A 12,615-nucleotide genomic window follows, 5' to 3' on the forward strand; every position below is an offset into this window, starting at 1 on the left:
AGCATGTGAGGAAACAGCCTCGGGTGGCACCGGGGTAGGTGTAGGTTGGACGTTAGAAAGAGTTTTTTCCCCCAAAAAAAGGTGGTCGGTCACAGGAACAGTGTTTAAGAGTCGTGTCAGCGCGGCACTTGGGCTCAGGGTGTGGCGGCGTTAGGCAGTGATGGGACCTGGTGGTCTGAAGGCTCCTTTCCAGCCTAAGGGGTTCTCCGGCTCTGCAAAGCTTTGAGGCTGGTTGGGCAACACATGTTGGGTACATACTGGAGTAGGGTTCATCTGGGCACTTCTCTCCCAGTAACACCAGTCCCAGGCAGCCTGTCCGGCCTTCCCAGCCATGCTGGAGCCAGCGCATCCTTTTTCTCTGGCCTGTGCGGCAGCAGTGGCGGCCAGTGCCCAACAAAGAGACCCAAGAAGTCCAAAGCTCCCTATGGCTTTCCTCTGGGCTGAAGTGAAATTGCTCATCACGGGGAACTTTAGCATGCCTTGAAAATAAAGGCTTCCCGAGGGGACTGACTAAGCAGCCCTCCGTCCTCCCGGAGGGAGTGGTGGAAGAAACACAAGCAAAGATACCCTGCGAAGAAGAAAGGAGATACCCTCCATGAATGCCCCGAGTGAAGTGGGATTCATCAGGGCTCCTCCATCTCTGTTGCCTATGCTCCGAGTGTCTGTACACAGTTGTTGTCCTGGTCCAGGTCCAGCCCTGTTGTCCAGCTCAGTTACTTCAATAAGCCTTCAAATTGCTTAACACATACCACACAAATGTTTCAACCCTGAGAATTTGTACTCTGGGCTCAAAATGTGATTTATCTTCATCTATGCCTGCAAGATTTATCAGCCCCAATTAAGGGAATGGCTGCGCTCTTTAAAGCGTGGTTCTAGTCACAGAAACCAAGTGGAGTCTCCTTTCAGTGAGTAGGACACATGGCCAAACCAGAGGGAAAAATTGAGAAAGATTTTTCTAAAAAAAAAAAAATCCTTGTGTTTTTTTGGTCAAATTTTTTGAAGTGTTGCTGATTTTAGAAACATTTGACCAACTCTGTAGTGAGCCAGGAGTCAGGAAAGGAATCATGAAAATTCAGTGTGTGTGTTTTCTTTTTCCCTCTGTTTTTCATCAAAATTTCATTTTTGATGCAATTTTTCATTAAAAAAAAAAAATCATAAAAAGGATGCAGCACATCTGCTGCCTAAGAAAGGCCATCTGTAGACTTTCATCCCTTTGCAGCAAGGATTGGAGATGTCTCTGTGGCTGCGTACAGACATGAGGATAAGAGCACTTGTTTGCGTGCTGTGGGGAATCCAGCTAATGTATGGGAAGAGAGAACTTAAGCCTGGACAGAAAGGAGCCCTGGTGAGTACAGCAGTAGTTTCCACGGGCCCAGCAGACTTGCAGACCAACCCTACCATGCATCTTCCCTTCCTCTTGCCACGGTGCTGAGCTCCTGAGAGGAAGGCTGGCTCTGCCTTCCCTGGAGCGCAGTCAGAGCCCAGCCAGGAAATCCCAATGCAATGGGCACTTTCAGAGAACACAGAATCCATTCTCCTCTCTAAAATGCTCTTCCATTCGATCTCCAAGGTAGAGCCCATGCTCAGAAGAATGGGCCCAAAAATAACAGCCTCCAAGAAGGTGAAACCCTACAACCCAGAAGACCTGATCAAGAAATACAAGAAAAGAGGTCCCTCAGTAGGTGTCCCTAGGATCTGGCAAGACCTCCCTCTGGAGCCAGATGACTTCAAGCTGGAGCCATGCTATTAAATGCACCTCAGCTGGAATTGTGAAGGCACTGAAGACAGTCACCAAGAAAGAAACAGTCCTAGGAACTGCAATTGCTGTTGACGGGAAACTTCTTCAGACCAAACTTGCCCTGGAAATATATTATTTGTCTATCTGTTCAATTCACAACCAAATTAAATTTTAGAAAAAAAAAAAATCATGATGAGGCATTCCAGGAAGTTCATTCAGACAACACCAAAGCCTTTTGATCCATTTTAAACTTAAAGGGCAAACCAAAATTAACACCAAAATAAACACCAAAATTCTGAATATTCAGATGATGGTGCTAATATGGTGGCAGAGACTTAAGGCAAAGAAGAACCAAAAGGTCCTTCTAGGCTGGATGGTGGGTGTGATTCTTTTCTAGTAACTACAACGAGGATATTTTATTCCTCATCAACTTGCTTGAGTCAGTATGTGTTGTGTTGGGGTTTGTTTTGCTTTGCTTTTTCCCCAAAGAAAACTCTTTGTAATTAAGCCTTTTCTGGGCAGAATTTCAGGACGCATAGCAAAAATTATTTTTCTGCCTCAAAGAACTGCACTGTTAGTCATTTCTAGCTATAGGTCTCGTGTTAGAGGTACAGAACAAAACTCTGACCTTTTATGCTTGCTCTCTTTGAAGCTGGAGAGAGTCACGACTCCAAACTCAGCCACCAAGGGCATGAGTAGGTCTTGGTTCAGAAGTCCTGGAGCGACTCTCGTCATCTCCATCTCATCGAGCCCCTCTCACCTCAGCCTGCTCCACCTGCAGTCAGGCAGAGGCAGCCAGACCCTGTCTCCACATCTGTCCCAGCCACTCTGCAGGTGAGATTGTGGGGATCAGATGTCTTGAGGTGGGGGCTCGAGAGGCTCCGTGTGTCACCGGTGCCACCCAGCACCAGCCCTGCTCGTCCCCTTGGCCGGGTCCCAGAGGATGCCCAGCAGCCAGCATCCCTCTGCCTCGGCTTTTGGGGTCACCTCGCCTTTTCCTTTCCAAGCGCTTGCAACTAAAAGGAGCTGATAAGCTGCCGGCCGGCAGATGGCGGGGTCTGCTTCTGGCACTCAGAGCGCAGCGGGCAGTTATTTTGCAGTTATTTTGCTCCCCACCAAGGCGTGGTGCCTGGCCGTGCCCCCAGGTTTCCCCCCAGCCAGGGGTGGGTCACTCGTGCTGACAGAGCCTCTGAGACCCCTGGTGAAACAGAAGCAGTGTCACAGGATCTGCTACCTCACGCTCTCGCCTGGAGAGATGTGAATGATTTCAATCACACCAACAAATGAGATTTCCTCCTTGCAGGATACATCAGCTTGGCTGCTGCTCGGCACGCTCTGGGAATTACACTTCGGCATCACAGCCCAGCGATCTGAGAACTGCTGCCAGGACTGCACGGGCACCACCCCAGGACTCCCCGGGGCTTGTCACAGGGCTGTCCCTGCGGTGGATCTTCATCCTTGGCTTGGTTTACTTTCCCCGAGCCTTTCCTGTCAGGGTAACTGCTACAAGTGTGAACCTCCGTGCTTCAGCATGTGCATTCCAATAACCAGCAGAGCAAAGCACAAGGTCCCAGCCCTTGCTCTGGCTCCAACCTTCTCCTTGCAAAGTGCTGTAGTGTGGGGATCTGCAGCTCTCCAATGCTGCCCGGCTAGGAGTAAAGCTGGGGGCCAGGAGGACGCCTCTGTTCTCACCTGCACACACATGGGCAGGTTTTGCTCACATCTGTGCTCCTTCTGCTTTTGCGCAAGCCCAGGGACCTTCTGAAGAGCTGTTTGGGTGTCTGAGTCCTAGGCCTGGTCCCAGGCTACAGCTCTCCCAGGTTTGGGCTGCTGTGAGACATCTGCCGCCCAGGGCTGAGAAGAGGTTCCCAGGCCTGCTCAGAAGAAAACTGTCGCTGCCTGCTTGGCACCGGAGCTTGGACGGGAATCCTCTTGTTTTTCATGAGCAGGCTGAGCGGTCAGCACATACCACGAGCAACAGTCAGAGGAGCAATAAATAGCCTACCCAGACCAGAAGGAGACAACCTGTTCCGACTGCGCCGCTCATCCCCTGCGCCGGACAGAATGACTCCTGCTCTGCGTCAAGGTCCCGTGCGTGCCGGGGGAAGGACGCCTCCAGCCTGGCCCGGTCTGCACCGAGCGGGTCCTCAAAGAGCAGCCATGGTCGCTGCTTCGGTCTGCACGTCCCCAAGCCGTGGTAGGCAGCCACCAGGGTTGTCTTTGTTCCAGCGGGACGTCTCCCTCCTGCTCCTGAAGCCGTGCCAAGAAGCGGAAAGACATCACTGCAGGCTGGCTGCGGGCTGCTCGTCCGGGGCTGGTCCCCATTTGGGAACATGCCCCAGCATACTCCTGGTCCCAACCAAGGTTCAAGCTTTGCTCGCTCTGCGGGAAGAGGAGCATTTTGAAAACGTCAAGGTTTTGTAGGGTCCATAACACCCATTTTCCAGCGATGTTTCTTTGTGGTCTTATGCTACCCGTTGTGGGGAACAGGAGAGGTCCCTAGTAGCCAGTGCAAGCCCATCGCTGTCTGCTTCCCCTTTTTCCCCTTTAAGGTTAAAACCAGAAGTACGCACGAAGGGCGTTCCTACTGCTACAGGATGTTTCCTCCTAGTCACCTCGTTCCGAGCATCGAAACTGGAATAGCCAGGGGTTGTGAAGTGCTCTGAACCTGAAAAGTGCTAACTAAGAAAATAAAGCACAACACGAGTGTTATTAATAAATGCCAGCCGCTGTTATATAACTCCTAATCATGAGCTGCGTCTTTCGGCCCCCATTGTTCCATTGTCAGGCCCCATTATCTGGGAACTCTTACCCACCGACCACAAGAAATAGCCTGGGCTCTGTGGGTTTGCAAACTTTGTTGTTGGAAAGCTTTTCATGCAATTGTTTTTGCTTTGCGCTGTTGCCTTCCTTATTGTACAGATGTGGGTGTGTATCGCAGCCCACACCCTCTGTCTTTTGCCCCAGGATAACTTTGAAAATGAGCTGATCCATCTCAACGAGTGTTTTTCCTAAGAATTCTCTTTAAAAACAACAACATTCAAACCAAGAAACCCTCATTTTCCTGAAGTGAAGCTTGTGCTAAGGAAAGATGATGGCCTGCAACCCCAGCAGAATAAAGGCTGCACTTTATCCTCAGAAGAGACTCCCTGCAGGACTTAGCCCTGCTGGGGGGAAGAAGGGAGCTTGGAGCAGTTTGGGCTCTGGGACTCATTCGGAGCAGGGCATCTCTGCGGCTGCAGGGCTGGGCTAACAGTCCTCGGTCCAGGACTTAGTTTCTCCTTTGCTTCTTCAGAGGCCAAGCGCACGCTCCAGAGCTCCAGCCACGCTTGGGTTCTGTTTCAGCAATACCCAAGGAAGAGCAGGAGGGATGCCTACGCTCCCCGAGCCCAACGCATCTCCTCCACACAGCACTTTTCCTTCCCGGGCATCGCTCAATCTTCTCCAAAATTCAACACCACCCTCTTGTTTCTCAAAGAAGATTTAAAACAGACCAGCAAAGCTTCCCAATGAGCAGTGCGTGGCTCTCTGTGTCATCTTCATGCTGGCCAGTATGGGGTACACCAGCATGGGAAGCTCGTGGCTGTTGGGCTTGGTACTGTCATTTCCCCGGGCTCAGGCTAGAACTGACCATGCTGAGAAACGGTTTGTTGGTCAACGTGAAAAATTTTGCTGAACTTTGCCTGGGTTTGGGAGAGAAATTATAAATCAAAACCAGAAAATGCTGGGCAAACAGCTTTTGGTGTTCAGTTTCCGAGGCCTTTATTTTCTCTACCAACAACATGTTTTAAAAATCAGTGCATTTTTTTTTTTTCCTCTCATTTTGCTGGAAACCTGAAATGACACAGGCGGCTAAAAATAGTAACAATGCCCAACCAAGTCATTGGTGTTTTTCAATCAGCTCCAATGCAAACTTTGGCGTTGGCTCGGGCAGGATTTGTTATTTTTCTGACCAGGGCCTGTATTCGGTTTGTGAATATATCCAACCAAAACGATCAAGGGAAGCCACCGACCCGTTCCTGAATGGTTTTCCCTGGAGCTCATCCAGTGCCTCATGCCTTTAGGCACCAGTCACCAGGGGGCACGGCGACGCTCCCGGGATGGGGACCGGAGTGAGGACACCCACCCAGCATGGCAAAGAGACCACAGTGCTGTATTTTGACCCTGAGGAGACGTGCCGAGGGCTGGAGCCAGCCTTTCTCACCCCTGCGAGAGATGGCCTCTGAGACCATGCCCCAAAAGCCATCGGACAGTGTCGGAGGCTGCCTCTCCTCCCCAGTGAGCCCAGGCTCTCCCAGATCACTGCTCCCAGTGCCTCGCACAAAACGAGGGCGCAGAACATAGGTGGCCACCACCAGGCACCTTCTCGCCTGCTCCTGCCCAGCCGGTCCCAGAGCTTTCCCTTTAAAAGTTACGGAGCCACAGGGCTGGGCACAGGGCTGGAGGTTGTGTGTGCTGCGCGGAGAGCTCGGGCAGCCCAGGAGACCACTCTCCTGGGACCTCTGTGTGGCACAGAGACGTCTACCTAACAATTGAGGGAATATTTTCCACCCAAAGAATCCATCTCGTGGTCCCCTCTTCATTTGTGACACAAGGGAAAATGTGAAGCAGCCAAGACGCGTGAATCACTGTCCCAAACAACATATAATGAACTCATAAAATCAAAGGCAGGGTTTGTTTCAACCCGTGCTGCCAGGGCTCCTTGGACATTGTCTGGAATGAATTTAAGTTGTTACAAAACTCTCTGTCTCTATGTGTGTGTCTCTCTTCCCCCCAACCCGTCTTTCTTCTCTCCCCCCCTCGTGCTCCGCTTTTCTCTGATCTTTCCCCTCCTTCCCCTCCCACCTTGCCTCTCCCTCTCCTGCCTCCTCTCCCACCCACCCCGGTCCTTCCCTTCCTCCCCATCACCCCGGCCCTTCCCTGGGGAGCCCCGTTCCCCCAAATCTCGGCACTGCAGGGCACCCCCAGCACCTCCCAGGCAGACTTCATCCCAGGACAGATCCGAACGAAGCCTCGCAGCCGCTGACCAGGGACGGCAGCGCTGCCCGCTCGCTGCCACGCAGCCACGCCACGAGACCCCTCTGGGCTGTGCTGCGCTGGCTGCTCAGCCCCACACTGGAGCCAGCAGCAACCAGCAGCGCCAACCCCACCAGGAGCACTCCTGGCACCACGTTGGGTGGTGCAGGTGCCACAATGAGGGGCGTCGTGCCCCAGTAGCACTGCAGTGGCCGTGCTGGGAAGGTGGCCGCACTGCCCTCCTGCACTGCCTGCTTCTGGGAGCACCGAGCTGCACCCCGCTGCCACCAGCACACATCCACGTGAAGCTGCTGCTCCTACAAGGCTCGAGCAGGTGCTCACCCTCCTCCTGCATCCCCCCAGGGACTGCCCTCAGCCCTCCCAAAGAGGCTGAAGAAGTTAGCCCTTAAATCCCAGCAGCACTTCAAAACCCCGGGTTTGTTCCCACCACGCTGCTGCTCCCCACCGCTCAGGCTCTGGAGCCGTGGGCTGCTGGTGGAGACACACACAGGGCCTGCCCGTGATGGCAGCGGGGAAGCAGCTGGCCCTGCCACCCCAGGGACCTGACTCAGTGCCTCCACGCTGCCACGTGGACCCCGCTGGCACTCAGGGACAGGGCAAGGCCCCCCCACGGGCAGGCTGGTGGTGCAGCACAGCCACCAGCCCAGGCAGCAGAGGCAGCAGGGCTTCTGCGTGGAGCTGCACCAGGAGCTTTCACAGCCGGGAGACCTCTTCCCCTCATTGCTGCTGCAGCACCGGGAGCGCACGGTGCTCTGATGGCGACACCAGCAGCCACCTTCTGTGGTGGACACCCTCTTCTCCAGCACTGTGCTAAGGAGCAGGCTCAGGTGTCTCCAAAGCACAAGGCGCGAGGACATCGCCCTGCTCCTCCTCTGCGAGGCTGGTGGGCACCTGCATGGGGCTGGGCAGTGCGAGCAGCCAGGAGGGGGTCCCCAGCACCTGGAGGCGACGAGGTTCATTAAAACACCTCTTGCTCCTTGTGCTGAAGCCAAGGTTTGCTGCTGGCTCCAGCCCTGCGGACAGCACCCAGGGGCCCAGGCACGGCGCGTGTGGATGCGCGCGAGAGCCCGGGCAGCTCCGTCCCTCTGCAGCCGTGCTGCCACCAACAGCACGAGTTGAACCACAAATATCCCGGGGGAATGAGCATCCCGGTGCGGTGGTGGGACCGTGCCCAGGCAGCCGGAGCCTCTCCCGGTGCTGCCAGGCCACGGCTGCCGACGGCGGGGAGACGGCTCCATCTCCTGGCTGCGGCGGGGCCGGATCGGGCCTCGCAGCCACGCGCCCCACTCGACCGCGGTGAGTGGGGAACCAGCCTTGGCTTGGCTGCAAAGGGACCGGCTCGGGGCGAAGCTCAGAAAGCTGAAGGGAGAGGGAAAGAGACAGGAAAATAATTTGGTGCTCGCTGCTGACCCATGCTAACAGGTCTGGGACTGCCTCCCTGCAGCTCCATCCTGGCCTAGCCCTCTCCTCCTGCAGCAGTCCTCGGGAGGCCTGCCCCGTGCTTACGCTCATGCACAATGCTCATGCATCCTCCAAGCAGGGAAAAAATCCATACAGCATCACCTTGCAGTGCTCTTACACGCTGCACTTCGCAGCGATGTCACACTTGGTTTCTTCTTCCCAAGCCATGTTTGCTGCACACTTTTCAGTCAACCATTCCTGCACCCACCAGGGTCTGTTTCTCTTTTCTGCTCATGCTTGAAAACGGGGATTTATGGCAGTGCTCAGACAGTCTGTGGATAAATGAGACCCAAGCCCCAGACACTCAGCACCCCCCTGGAGTGGGGATGCAGAAGGCAGAGGTAAAGGTGTATCCCCCTCCTCCTGCGGGGTGTTTGCACCTCTCCGCAGTGCCCCAGGCAGACCCCATCTGTTCCTGGGGGCAGCAGGGGGGCTCGCACTCCAGAAGAGACCAGGAGTGGGGACAGGCTCCGAACACGGCGTGGGAGGGGAGGTGTCTCTGCCAGGAGGCTGAGGCAGGTGGAGGGCAGAGCACCCTAAATGGAAGAGAAAGGAGGGAAGCGCAAGGACTGTGGAACCACCCCGAGGACAAGCTGGTGGCTACACCAGGATGCTCTTCTCTCGGGGGGGTCCCGGCACGGCCGGCACCAGCAGGGGGCAAGCGAGCGCCGCGCATCGCCGCCAGCCCCGGAGCCCCCCCGCTGCTCGCTCCCGCTGCAGGTTCCCCGGCGGCTGGATCGGGGGTGCGGGATGCCAGCCCCGAGCAGAGCCGCAGGGACTGCTCCGGCCTCCTGTGCGACCCCTGTCCCCCCCCAGCAGCCCCTCGCCAAGAGGGAAGCCTGCCTGGCACCAGGCAGCCCCACCGGGTCAGCGCGGGGAGCAGGGGTTGGATGCTCAGGCAGAGGAAGAGCGGTGAAATTTGCGGGGGCACAGGTCCCCGCAGGCAGCAGGGAGTTGGGGACAATGTGCTGCCTTCTCCTGCTTCTCCTCCCAGCCCTCCTGCCTGCCTGTATGAGCAGGGGGTGGCACTGTGTGGGGGGCACCTCTAGGCTGGTGGTGCTGGCATGCTGAGGGAGACACCAGCACCCAGTAGGGCCCAGCTCCTGCTACAGCAAATGTCCAGCCCCTGCTGACATCCTCAGCACCTCGTGCACCAAGCCCAGATCCACATTTTTCTCTTGAGCTCCTTGCACATTGCTGGAAAGAGGTGGTGGAAATGGGGAGCAGTGGAAACAGGGAGCCAGATTCTGTCTTTCTCAGCTGGGCTTTTGCTGATGAGAAGTCTGTTTACACCAGTTCCAGGACTCCCCATACGGTGGCCAGTCCCTCTAATGTCACTCGTGAGACCCCAGGACAAGGGGTTTGACATCTTCCTCTGAGCATGGAAACTGTGGGAGATGATGCAGCCCCCAGCTCAGCACCACCCTGTGGCAGCGAGGCCATGCTGGCTCAGCATCGTGGCTCATGTCCGTGATAGTCCTTGTGCTTTCTGGTGGGGAAAATGCCCCCAGGTCAGTCACTGGGACAATTCCAGCTTTGTGGCACCACAGGATCTTGGAGCTGTACCCCTCCCTCCCCCTTTCCTCGGCCATCCCATCCCACTCTGCTTTCAGGCCCATGCACAAAATCCTGCACTTTCCTGACAATCACGGGCCTCGCTCTGCACCATGCTCACATCTGGCCCACGTGCAAGGCAAACGTGCAGGCTGGCCCTGCATTGGCCTCCCCCTCCAGCATCTGCATTTGGGCTGCGCAGCTTGTGGCTTGGCCTCCTGGCTGTCAAAGTGCTTGAAAGAGATGATGGAGCTACAACACACCCGTGGCATCTGACTTCAGGAGCCCTGAGTTTCCCTGCCCATCTCCCAGCTCTCCTCTTCCCTGTCACCCGGTGGCTTTCCCCTTGTTTGTGCCTGTCCCCGCCGCTGGAGCTGGGGAAATGCATTTTGCGCATCAAGGCTGCGAGAGCTGCAAACAGCATTTCCCTCGGGCCTTGTGGCCAGCTGGGGTCTCCTCCTCCAGCAAGCATCTGCCAGCCCAGCAGGGGAGAGCAACCCTGCAACCTGCTTCCCCGAAGCAACAGGATGTGGCTAACCAGGTCCTGCGGGAGCGGGCGAGGAGGGCTGGGGGGGGGCTTGCACAGGTGGTCCCTGCCCTGAGTGCAGCGGGTGGGCAGCTCCAGCGCCGCGTTGGCACCTTGCCCTCCCCTCCACCTCCCCTGCTCTCTCCTCAAGCCCCTGCCTTCGCTGCAAGGCCATCTGCGGGTGGGATGTGGGGCTGAGGCTGGGGGCTGTGCTGCAGAGGGGCAGCTGAGCAGGGGGGGGGAGATCCAGATCCAGGTTTTCTGCTCCCCTCCACTGCCTCACACAAATGCTGATTAAGTTCGTTTCACTTTCCTCCCCCCCACTCCAGGACTCCTGGGGCCAGCTTGAACACAGGGCTGGCTGGGGGGCAGGCAGCTCCAGGGGAAGCCTGGGGGCAGCTGTCCCGGGCTCTGGAGATGCCCACGTTTCGCCTGCCTCCTGACCGAGCATCGCAGGCCAAGTCCAGCCTTGGTGCAGCAACACGTGAAAAGCCCCCGCATCACGGGATGGAGCCGATCCTGTAAAGAGGGGGCTGCTCCCCGCCTGGTAAATCCCTCTTTTCTTCTGCTCTGGGAAGCAGGGGAAGGATTAGCAGCCACCTTCCTTGCGGCACCAGCTGAGCCCTCGGCTGCCGGGGCTGCTCGCTCCCCGCTCTCAGCCGGGTCGGAGGGCACGACGAGCAGGGCCGGGCGATGGGCACAGCTCGGGCACAGCCCTCTCCCATGCTCAGTTCAGCGTGGGGGGGCTGCCCAGGGCTCCGGGGGGCAAGCAGCGCTGCCTCCCACCTGCCCCGCTTCGGGCCGGGCGGCGAGCGGCTCGGTGCCCCGACGGGGAGGGCGCTGCGCTCCTTCCCTTCTCTCCCCTTGCCTTCTCTTCTCTTCCTTTCCCTTCCTTCCCTTCCCTTCCGCTCCCTTCTCTCCCCTGCCCGCTCCGCTCCCCGCCCGGCCCCTTCCCGGCCCGCTGCGCTGCGCTGCGCTCCCGGCGGGGCGGCCGCGGCCGCGGGAGGGCGGAGGCAGGGCTGGCAGCGGCGCGGCGGGCGGCGCACACACGCACACACACCTCCCTGCATGTGATTAAATGGCTCGAAATCTGCTTCTGATTTCCTCGGGGAGGTGACTTTTCCCTTCTTTTCAACCCGGGATTTATTGGAGCCTTTTTACTCCGCTTCCAGGCAGCGGCCGGGGCTCAGTTTCTCCACTTCTAGATTATTATTTTTTTTTTTTTGTAATTATTTTTTTTTTGTTCCCTTTCCTCTCGTTTTCTCCCTTCCCTCCTTCCCTGCCGCCTCCCGCAGCCGGAGCAGACACGGGCAGTGCGGCGGAGCGGGCGGGCGCTGGGGACCCGCCCGCACCGCCGGAGCAGCACTCCCGCTTGGCACTATTTCCCTTTATTTTGCTTTCTCTCTTTCTATTTCCTGGCGAATTGTTACTATTGCATTTGCTTTATTTTTTTTCCCTACCCTCCTTTTTTTTTTTTTTTTCTTTTTTTTTTTTTTTTTTTTTTCCTGTTGCCATCAGCCAAGGGAAGGGGGAGCGGCCCCCGCTCCCTGCCGCCCGCGCTGCTGCGGCGGCCCCGGCTCCTGTCGCCACCGCGACCCCCGGACCTGCCACCGGACCGAGCCCGCTACCTGCCCGGCCGCGGTAAGCTGCTCCTCCAACTTCCCGGCACGGCGGCCCCCGCCGAGCAGCTTCCCTTCCCACCGCTCCCTCCCTCGCTGCCTTTTATTCCTCCCTCTCCCCCCCACACCACCCCAACCCCCCCCACCCGCCCTTTTTTTTTTCCCGTTTCATCCTTTCGAGCCGGGCTCCGGGCTCGCCAAAAAACGGGACGGAGCCGGGGAAGGGGGTGTGTTGGTGGGGGGGGGGGGGTGGAAAGCTCCGGGCGCTTTGTCCCGGCCCGGCCCGGCTCGGCCCCGTTCGCTGCCGCTACCCTGGGCGGGGGGCCAGGGGGGGTGCGCGGCGCTGCACGAAGCCCCACAGCCGAGCTGCCGGGGGAGGGGGGGGCTCAGCCGAGCCAGGCTGCCGAGGTGCCAGCCCCGGGGTGGGGGGCGCACGGGGCAGGCACCAGGCGGCCCCGCACCTCGGCTCTGCCCCAGCCCGGTGCGGCCACCTCTGGGGCACCCCTGTGCAGGAGGGGGGCTTCCCCCCAGGGAGAGCTCCCCCCGCTCAGCCCCCTCGCTTTGAGGGCACCCCAGGCTGCTTGAGACCCCCCTGGGCACCCCTGCACCGTGGCTGGTGTGTGAGCGGGACGTGGGGCAGGGAGAGGGGATGGGAAGCCCGGCTGCGTTTGGTGGGTTTG

General features: G+C 57.7%; 1 protein-coding gene across 1 annotated transcript in view; it reads left to right on the forward strand.

Annotated features, from left to right (window-relative positions):
* Positions 1-11,824: 11,824 nt before the first annotated feature.
* The window catches only part of NTN3 (netrin 3), a 28,550-nt gene continuing 27,759 nt past the window's right edge, over positions 11,825-12,615 (forward strand). Inside the window, exon 1 of the mRNA XM_082772867.1 lies at positions 11,825-11,957. The gene's annotated coding sequence lies outside the window, so the exon portion shown is untranslated. The remainder of the gene's footprint in view (positions 11,958-12,615) is intronic.

The sequence above is a fragment of the Aythya marila genome, assembly GCF_965140915.1.
Source record: "Aythya marila genome assembly, chromosome: 15".
Lineage (NCBI taxonomy): Eukaryota > Metazoa > Chordata > Aves > Anseriformes > Anatidae > Aythya > Aythya marila.